This window comes from Cherax quadricarinatus, chromosome 13 (assembly GCF_038502225.1).
Source record: "Cherax quadricarinatus isolate ZL_2023a chromosome 13, ASM3850222v1, whole genome shotgun sequence".
NCBI classification, from domain to species: Eukaryota; Metazoa; Arthropoda; class Malacostraca; order Decapoda; family Parastacidae; genus Cherax; species Cherax quadricarinatus.
The window spans coordinates 31,933,755-31,943,333 of NC_091304.1; positions in this window are offsets into that span (position 1 = coordinate 31,933,755).

The window sequence follows — 9,579 nt, forward strand, 5'->3', positions numbered from 1 at the left end:
TGGGGCTGTATTTAGAGAACAATGTAATTAGGTGCAGAGGTAGGTTACAAAATGCTGAATTGGGTGATTATGCTAAATACCCTATCTTACTGCCCAAAACTCATCATCTAACAAATTTAATTGTTCTAAATGCCCATAAAAATGTAATGCATGGTGGGGTACAAGATGCCTTAAATTGTATTAGGGAAACTTTCTGGATTCCACAAGGACAGCAAAGTGTAAAATGGGTGATTAAATCTTGTGTAATATGTCGCTGTGTGGATGCCAGATCCTATATGTACCCAGGTCCTCCACCACTGCCAAAGGAGCATGTACAATTAGTGAAACCATTTGATGTAACAGGTGTAGACTGTAGTGGTCCAATAATTTTAACAGGTACTTCAGATGGTGTTCCACTGAAAGTGTATGTTTGTTTGTTCACCTGTATGGCTACTAGGGCAATTCATTTAGAAGTGGCACAGGACTTGTCTGCAGAACAGTTTATACAGCTGTTTTGAAAATTTGCAGCTAGGAGATCCTGTCCGAGATTGAAGATTTCGGATAATGCCACAAATTTTGTAGCAGGTGATCAACATTTAATAGAGTTAAATAATAGTAATGATGTTCAATCTCTGTTAACCCAGCGAGGGTGTACCTGGAAATTTATTACTCCTAGAGCCCCTTGGCAGGGGGGGGGGCTGTACGAAAGACTTATAGGCACAGTGAAACGGTGTCTCCGTAAAGTACTACACCGGAAGAAAATTAATTTGGAAGAATTCCGTGCAGTGTTAGTGGAGGCGGAAAATCGTATAAATAATAGGCCTCTCTCGTACATGAGTGATACACCTGATGCAGATGTATTAACACCTTCTCACCTAATATGTGGAAGGATATTGGAAGCTGCCCCTGTCTATAGGGATAATCTGGAAGAAAGTGATGAAGATTACAATGATGCGGCAGTGTTGTGTGATAAATTTAAAATGTTAAATAAAGTAATTGATCATTGATCTAATGTGTGGCATAAGGAATATCTTCTTACACTACGTGAACACTTTTATGGTGTGACTGAGGCAGTAAATCGACAGAACATTCAACCAGGTGACATTGTGTTGATTGATACTGAACAATATCGAACATTATGGTCTCTGGGCAAAGTGTTGACATTGTACCCAGATGCTCAAGGTGTTGTCAGGAATGTCAAATTGTTGTGTCATGGCCAGGAAAGTTTACGCACAATTAATAAATTGATTCCCTTGGAATTAAATGGTGTTCAATCAAACGTAAATGAAAATCTGAGGGAAAGTGACACGAGTGATATGGAAGATAACGCTGACCAAGTGATGCTGGAAGATGAAATCGTAGTAACACCTACTAGGAGAACAGCCACTCAAGCCAGAACTGGCTGGAATCGTCTCCTAAAGGAAGGAGTAATTTGAGTCGTTTAGCAATGAACTCCGGTCAGCCACAGTGTGGAAAATAATGTATTTTCCAGAAAAAATACAGTGTATTTTTTATGTAAATTAGTGTAACATACTGTATTAATAAAAATTTATGTCATAAAAAAATGGGAAGCCTGCGGCTGCACAGAAGGGACACTCGCCATTGTTGTTTGAATAATGGGAAGAGTTTTTGTACTCTAGAGGTAAAATTGGGCTGACACCTCTCAAATAGGAGGCAAAATTGTTGGATGTGCATTCCTGCATAACTTGAGATATCAGGCGACTGAACAAGACAGCTCCAGGAACCTCAGATAAGTCTTATGTTATAACTCTGGCCAGTGTTATTTTCATAGACAGACATTGAGGTTTTCTGAGTATGATACACATTAATCTCCAGTCAAATTGGTGAGTGATTTCAAGATATTCTCCTTCTGTTATGTATATGTGTATATATATATATATAATCATTTATTATTTTTAATATACAGTCCACAAACTTATATATTTACCAGAATTCTTGTTGATGCATCTTTCATTTGTAATTAATAGGTCTAGAGCAACTTGTGGATAAGACAGTGGTAGGTATCGAAGGGGGACATTTTTGTGACCTAGGTGTCCCAAATTCCTACTTGTCTATGTAACTGATAAATAATAATTATCTTGGTTATCATTTACTGTTAAGTACATAATGAGTTACATTCAGATAAATGTAATTTTCCACATATTTCTTATAAACAGAAGTTCGAGAAGTTATATAAAATAATAGATAATTAACATTTTGGTCAGAACTATATTTCATATAGCTCGTATTAATAATCTTCTAAACCTGCCAGTGTACCCGACATATAATATAGTGATACCATCCACCTAGTGACATCATATAGAAACCTCTACAATGTTGCCGTAGCTAAAAACCAGTAACAAATAGGTACTTATTGTGATGAGTGACGTATACAGTTTGTGGTAATACACTAAACCTGTAGTTAGCAGCGGTCGCAATATACACAACGAAAATCAAATATTCCTCCAGTAATCTTGATCTTCAGAAGTCACTGCTGCTCCAACACGCAAGTTATACTTTTTGTATCAAACTGAACACATATTACTCTGTTAAATATTTTTCCAGTAGTCCTTTTCATGAGCTAATCCAAAATCACCTACTGGATACGTCCAAAATAAGTGATCCACTAATCTGGATTCGTCCGAATTTGCCCGGATTTCTCCTAGAAATAAGTGAACCAACGACCGGATTCAAACGGATTCATTGCAAACAAGGTTTCCTCTGACCGGATCCTTAAGCTGACGGGCTTTTACGCGCCCTATCAAACACCCAAACAGTAACTACAACAAATAGATACAATACAAATAGACGGATCTACTTTTAAAGTGGGTATTAGTACAGAGTATACAGTGGTCCACTAACCGGATTCGTCCGGATTCGTCTGGGTTCGTCAAAGAAATAAGTGGATTCAAACAAATTCGTTGGAAATAAGGTAGCCCCTGACCAGATTCAAAAGTTGATGGGTTTTTATGCACCCTAGGGGTATTTGCACATGTATGTGTATATGTTGTTTAGTTAGTTTAATATGTTTATTATGCACCCCATACCCATCCTGTGGGCGGTAGTCAAAAGATTACAGAGGTACATAATTGGTCCAGGGACTGGACTCCAAAGTTTTGATAGCTGAGCAAGTTACAGAGGTAATGAACTCACAATTTACAAAGGTAATGAACTCACAATTTACAAAGGTAATGAACTCACAATTTACAAAGGTAATGAACTCACAATTTACAAAGGTAATGAACTCACAATTTACAAAGGTAATGAACTCCAGGTAAGTCTGGTCACAATCATGACAAGTTACAAAGGTATTTACAGATTACAGAGGTACGTAATGGGTCCAGGGACTGGGCCCCCAAAGTTTTGATAGCTGAACTAGGTACAAAGGTAATGAGCTCACAAGTTACAAAGGTAATGAATTCTGTAGAATGGTTACTTACGTTTATACTTTGGCTACAATCATGAACAAATTATAGAGTAATGAGCAATTCACACTTCCACACCCGGTCACAACTGTAATGAGTTATTGGTGCAAATATTGATTGTTGAGTCACACACACCACACACACACACACACACACACACACACACACACACACACACACACACACACACACACTTTAGTTTAATATCTTTATGCACCCCATACCCATCCTGTGGGCGGTAGTCAAAAGATTACAAAGGTACATAATGGGTCCAGTGACTGGACCCCAAAGTTATGATAGCTGAACTAGTTACAAAGGTAATGAACTCCAGGTAGATCTGGTCACTAATCATGGCAAGTTACAGAGGTAATGAATCAGCTTCACTCCTATACATGGTTACAGTCATGAACAAATTACAAAGTAATGAACCACTGATACGTCCACACCTGGTCACAATTGTAATGAGTTATAAATACAAATATTAAGTGGATCATACACCCACACTAGCGCGCGCGCGCACATACACACACGAGGGCGCACGCACGGACATGTGCACACGAGCGTACAAATATATGCATACACACAAGGACGCACACCCACACACACACACCCACACACACACACACCAACACCCACACACACACACCCTCACACACACCCACACACACACCCTCACACACACCCACACACACATACACACACACACACACACACACACCCACACACGCACACACGCACACACACACCCACACACGCACACACACACACACACACACACACACACACACACGCACACACACACACACCCTCACACACACCCGCACACACACCCTCACACACACCCACACACACGCACGCACACACACACACACACACACACACACACACACACACACACACACACACACACCCCCACACACACCCCACACCACACACACACACACACACACACACACACACACACACACACACACACACACACACACACACACACACACACACACATGCACACATGCACACATGTGGTAATGCTTTATTTACAGCTAGCAAAGTCAGGGTATTTCTCCAGAATGGTCTGCAATATACCACTGTGGATAAAATACTTAGCCATTTCTTGAACACTTCTGAGTGAGTTGTTTCTAAATTCATTAATTTTATCACACTCCAGTACATAATGACGCAATGTGTGACAATAGTCCATCTGGCAAAGTTTACATTTCGTTTGGTCTACATCTGGTGGTGGTGATTTAACCTGCCAAAGATACTTGTAACCCAGCCGGAGCCGGGCAGTAGTGACATCCAAGAGTCTGCTTATCTTGTTGGATGCACCATAGACATGTGGCTCCTCCTGCATGATGGAATGATGATAGATGGACTGACTTGTGTCAATCTCCCTAAGTCTTAAGTCAATAAAGTTCATTTGAAGTTCTTTTCGTATTATTGTTCTCAAACTGCTAACTGACAACCCAAGATTGTAATCTACCCCCTCTTTGAAAGCATACAGCTTAGCCAATTTATCAGTTCTATCATGCATCTGAAGACCAATGTGAGATGGAATCCACAGCATGTGCACTCTGACTCCACTGTCCACAATCTTACCATATCTATGTCTGGCTTCTGACAAAAGCATGCCACAATTTATACTTAATGAGTTGAGAGCATTTATGGATGACAGAGAATCAGTTACAATTAAAGTGTCAACCTTAGATACATGGACACATTTGAGTGCAAGGAGTATGGCAAACAGTTCTGTTTGAAGGGTAGAGGCCCAGTTATTGATGCGTGCTCCAATTTCTTTATGAGAGCCATCACTCTGTGTGACAACAGCAGCACTACCAGCTGCACCAGTGGACTGGTGAACAGAACCATCGACGTAAATAATTTGTGAAAGATTGTTCTGTGTGACTAAGTTATCAATACAGCTTAAGGCATCATGTTTGGCTTCAAGACGAAGCTTTGGTTGTGATTTAAGAAGAGTTTTGGGGGGAAATGGAGGAATGGTAGTTTGGAATGGGGTAATATCCCATGGAGCAGGGAAATGTCTCTGTTGTCCAACTTGATATAGATCATGTAGCTGGTTCATGCGGAGGTCGGTTCCAGTTTTTTCGATCCATCTGGAAGGATGTTCACCAGTGCTGAGGAAAGTTTGGAGGGCTTCTGTGCAGGGGTTTGAATGGGCTAGCCTAAGCATATTGACCCCAATAAGGATATTTCTTTCAGTAACACGATCTCTAATGCTTGGAATATTAAGTTCTTTCCGCATATTTAAAATTTTGGCAGTACGAGGGCATCCTAGGATGATCCTCATTGCTTCGTTTTGCAGTTTTTCCAGCCCTCCAAGCTTCCAGTCAGACACGAGTGCAAGTAGTGGCGCTGCATAATCAACCAATGATCTAATATAAGCAAGATACATCATTTTCACAATTTTAACATTAGCACCATACCTGGGATGAAAACCTGCCACAACTCTAAGTGCTCTCAGCCTTTCTTTGTATTGGCGACAAAGTCTCGTTACAACAGGTCCAAGTAGTGGAACCTCAAAGCCTAGATACCTGTATCTGCTTACATATTCTAGAAGAGACCCATCATGCAACTGGATCTGACGAACTGTGCCTCTCTGCCGAGGAGGACGCCTGTTGAGTATCTTTGTTTTATCCCCTGAGATTATTAACCCCAGGTCCTGACACGAGGCTAAAACATGATTAAGAATGTTTTGGGTGTTGGAGAATCCGGTAGTGTGAATCATTATGTCATCAGCAAAACTAACCATATAATGATGGGGCTGGCTAGGCATGGCATTAAGTAAGGCATTAATCAAAATGTTGAAAAGGGTGGGACTAAGCACACCTCTCTGTGGGGTTCCTAATTCAAAATCTTTAGTTACACTTCTATGTCCCTGGAACAACACAGACGACTTTCTGTTGGACAGGTAACCTTTAATCCAGCGGAGAAGCCATCCTCCAACATCCATTCTGGCAAGTTCACTAATGATTACATGTCTGTTGGCTACATCAAAAGCGGATTTAAGGTCAAGGAACGTAGTGTATGAGCTGTCAGTGTGCAGAGTGAGAAAGGTGGTAATGCAATGATGCACACTCCTTCCATGCATGAAGCCATGCAACCGGGGTGACAAGAATTCCTTAATTCTGTGCATAAGACGATTAAGAATCATCCTTTCAAATGTTTTACACAAGCAGCTAGTAAGGGATATTGGGCGAAATGAGTTTTGTTGATTGGGCTTTGGAATGGGAATAATGAGGCTATTGGTCCATGATTTAGGGAGCTCCCCAGTGACATAACTCATGTTATATAATTCAAGTAAAGGATTACCTGGTACTCGACACAGCAATCTGAGTATGTTGTAAGTAATACCATCCTCACCAGGCGACGTGGAGTTGCCCTTAGTTAGTGCTGCATCAAGTTCATAATTAGTGAAAGGAATGTTGCAGTCATCTGCCTTGCTGAGCATAAAGCAAACAAGTCTCTCCCTTGCATGTGTGTATGTATAAACATCTATATAATATGTATGTATATATAAAATCTTTTAAATGAAAGCCTATCCTCTCCAGCCAAATCGGAAGAACTGTTAATGACAACTAAATACTTCGAGAAATTATAGACTAGCTAGCTAGGAGAGTTGTCAGATGTTGTAAGATGACCACCACCATGATGATCTGTGTAGTCTGCAGAAAGGGTAAGGGACGAAAACAGGCCTGGATTGCTTGCCATCTCTGTGGTCAATGGTCCCATGGTATATGCAGGGATTTTTAACCAGTGACCACACTTGACATTAACACAGAGAGATGTTTGTGAGTCTGCCCAAACGAGATACACCTTTTTGAGGAAATTACATCTATATTAAAAGACAAGAACACTAATAAAAGATCCTTCTTTAAAGACATGTCAGCATGGTATGACAACGGGAAAAATAAGATGGGTGGTAGGGACGGGGCTGTCTTGGATGATAGTGCTCCTGAGGGTGCTAGTGTTGTCCTGGAGGACAGTGCTCCTGAGGGTGCTAGTGTTGTCCTGGAGGACAGTGCTCCTGAGGGTGCTAGTGTTGTCCTGGAGGACAGTGCTCCTGAGGGTGCTAGTGTTGTCCTGGAGGACAGTGCTCCTGAGGGTGCTAGTGTTGTCCTGGAGGACAGTGCTCCTGAGGGTGCTAGTGTTGTCCTGGAGGACAGTGCTCCTGAGGGTGCTAGTGTTGTCCTGGAGGACAGTGCTCCTGAGGGTGCTAGTGTTGTCCTGGAGGACAGTGCTCCTGAGGGTGCTAGTGTTGTCCTGGAGGACAGTGCTCCTGAGGGTGCTAGTGTTGTCCTGGAGGACAGTGCTCCTGAGGGTGCTAGTGTTGTCCTGGAGGACAGTGCTCCTGAGGGTGCTAGTGTTGTCCTGGAGGACAGTGCTCCTGAGGGTGCTAGTGTTGTCCTGGAGGACAGTGCTCCTGAGGGTGCTAGTGTTGTCCTGGAGGACAGTGCTCCTGAGGGTGCTAGTGTTGTCCTGGAGGACAGTGCTCCTGAGGGTGCTAGTGTTGTCCTGGAGGACAGTGCTCCTGAGGGTGCTAGTGTTGTCCTGGAGGACAGTGCTCCTGAGGGTGCTAGTGTTGTCCTGGAGGACAGTGCTCCTGAGGGTGCTAGTGTTGTCCTGGAGGACAGTGCTCCTGAGGGTGCTAGTGTTGTCCTGGAGGACAGTGCTCCTGAGGGTGCTAGTGTTGTCCTGGAGGACAGTGCTCCTGAGGGTGCTAGTGTTGTCCTGGAGGACAGTGCTCCTGAGGGTGCTAGTGTTGTCCTGGAGGACAGTGCTCCTGAGGGTGCTAGTGTTGTCCTGGAGGACAGTGCTCCTGAGGGTGCTAGTGTTGTCCTGGAGGACAGTGCTCCTGAGGGTGCTAGTGTTGTCCTGGAGGACAGTGCTCCTGAGGGTGCTAGTGTTGTCCTGGAGGACAGTGCTCCTGAGGGTGCTAGTGTTGTCCTGGAGGACAGTGAACCAAAACGAGACATTGGCCCTGGTGATGAAACAAGTAAAGACAATGCTATTCAATTCACAGAGGTACAAAATAGATACTGCTGGAGATGGAACAAAAGGGGATGATGTCTCAGGGAATAATTTACCTGGAGAGAATTCTGGGGGTCAACGCCCCCGCGGCCCGGTCTGTGACCAGGCCTCATGGTGGATCAGGGCTTGATCAACCAGGCTGTTACTGCTGCATGCACGCAATCCAACGTACGAACCACAGCCCAGTTGGTCAGGTACCGACTTTAGGTGCTTGTCCAGTGTCTGCTTGAAGACAGCCAGGGGTAAGTTTATTCAGATAAACACAGATACAGTTACATAGATTATCATACATAGCAGCATATGTGTAAAGTACCTAGGATAACAGAAAAAAAATCAGAGTGACTTATTTCCATTGGGATCTTTTTACCTTATTATTATAATATAAAGGTTATAATATCTTATTATTCAATAATGGAGATAACATCTTATTATCGTACTATTAAGACTATCTACTACACGAGGGTCAATAAGCCTATCTACAGTACGAGGGTCATTACTAGGAATAAGGTAAAATTACACGTGTGTTGGCCAAGAAAATAAAAAATAATTCCCCTGCCTTTCTGTAGCTTCATTCATCAGACACCTTTTGGCACTCTTCTTGAACTGGTTCATTGTGGAAAATGCTGTATATATTTTCCAGAAATTCAGTATTTATATGTAAATAGATGCCATACTGTATTTAATAAAATTTGTCAGAAAATGGGAAACTGAGCCTGGGGAGAAGGGTGAGTCGCCATTTTGTTTGAATGGAGTAAGACGTTAATTAAGAATGTGAAGAATTTTCGTGCTCTAGAGGTTAAAATTGGGCTGACACCTCTCAAATAGGAGGCGAAATTGTTGGATGTGCATTCCTGCATAACTTGAGATATCAGGCGACAGGACAGGACAACTCCAGGAACCTCAGATAAGCTGTCTAAATTATGTTTAATTTCTGGCCAGTAAATTTTTCATAAATGTAGGCAAAAGGGGAGGTCCTGTACATGACACATTAATCTCCAGTCAAATTGGTGAGTGATATTAAGATATATTTTCCTTCTGTTATGTAATTGTGTATATATATAACCATTTATTTTTAATATACAGTCCACAAAATTTATATATTTACCAGTATTCCTGGTTATACATA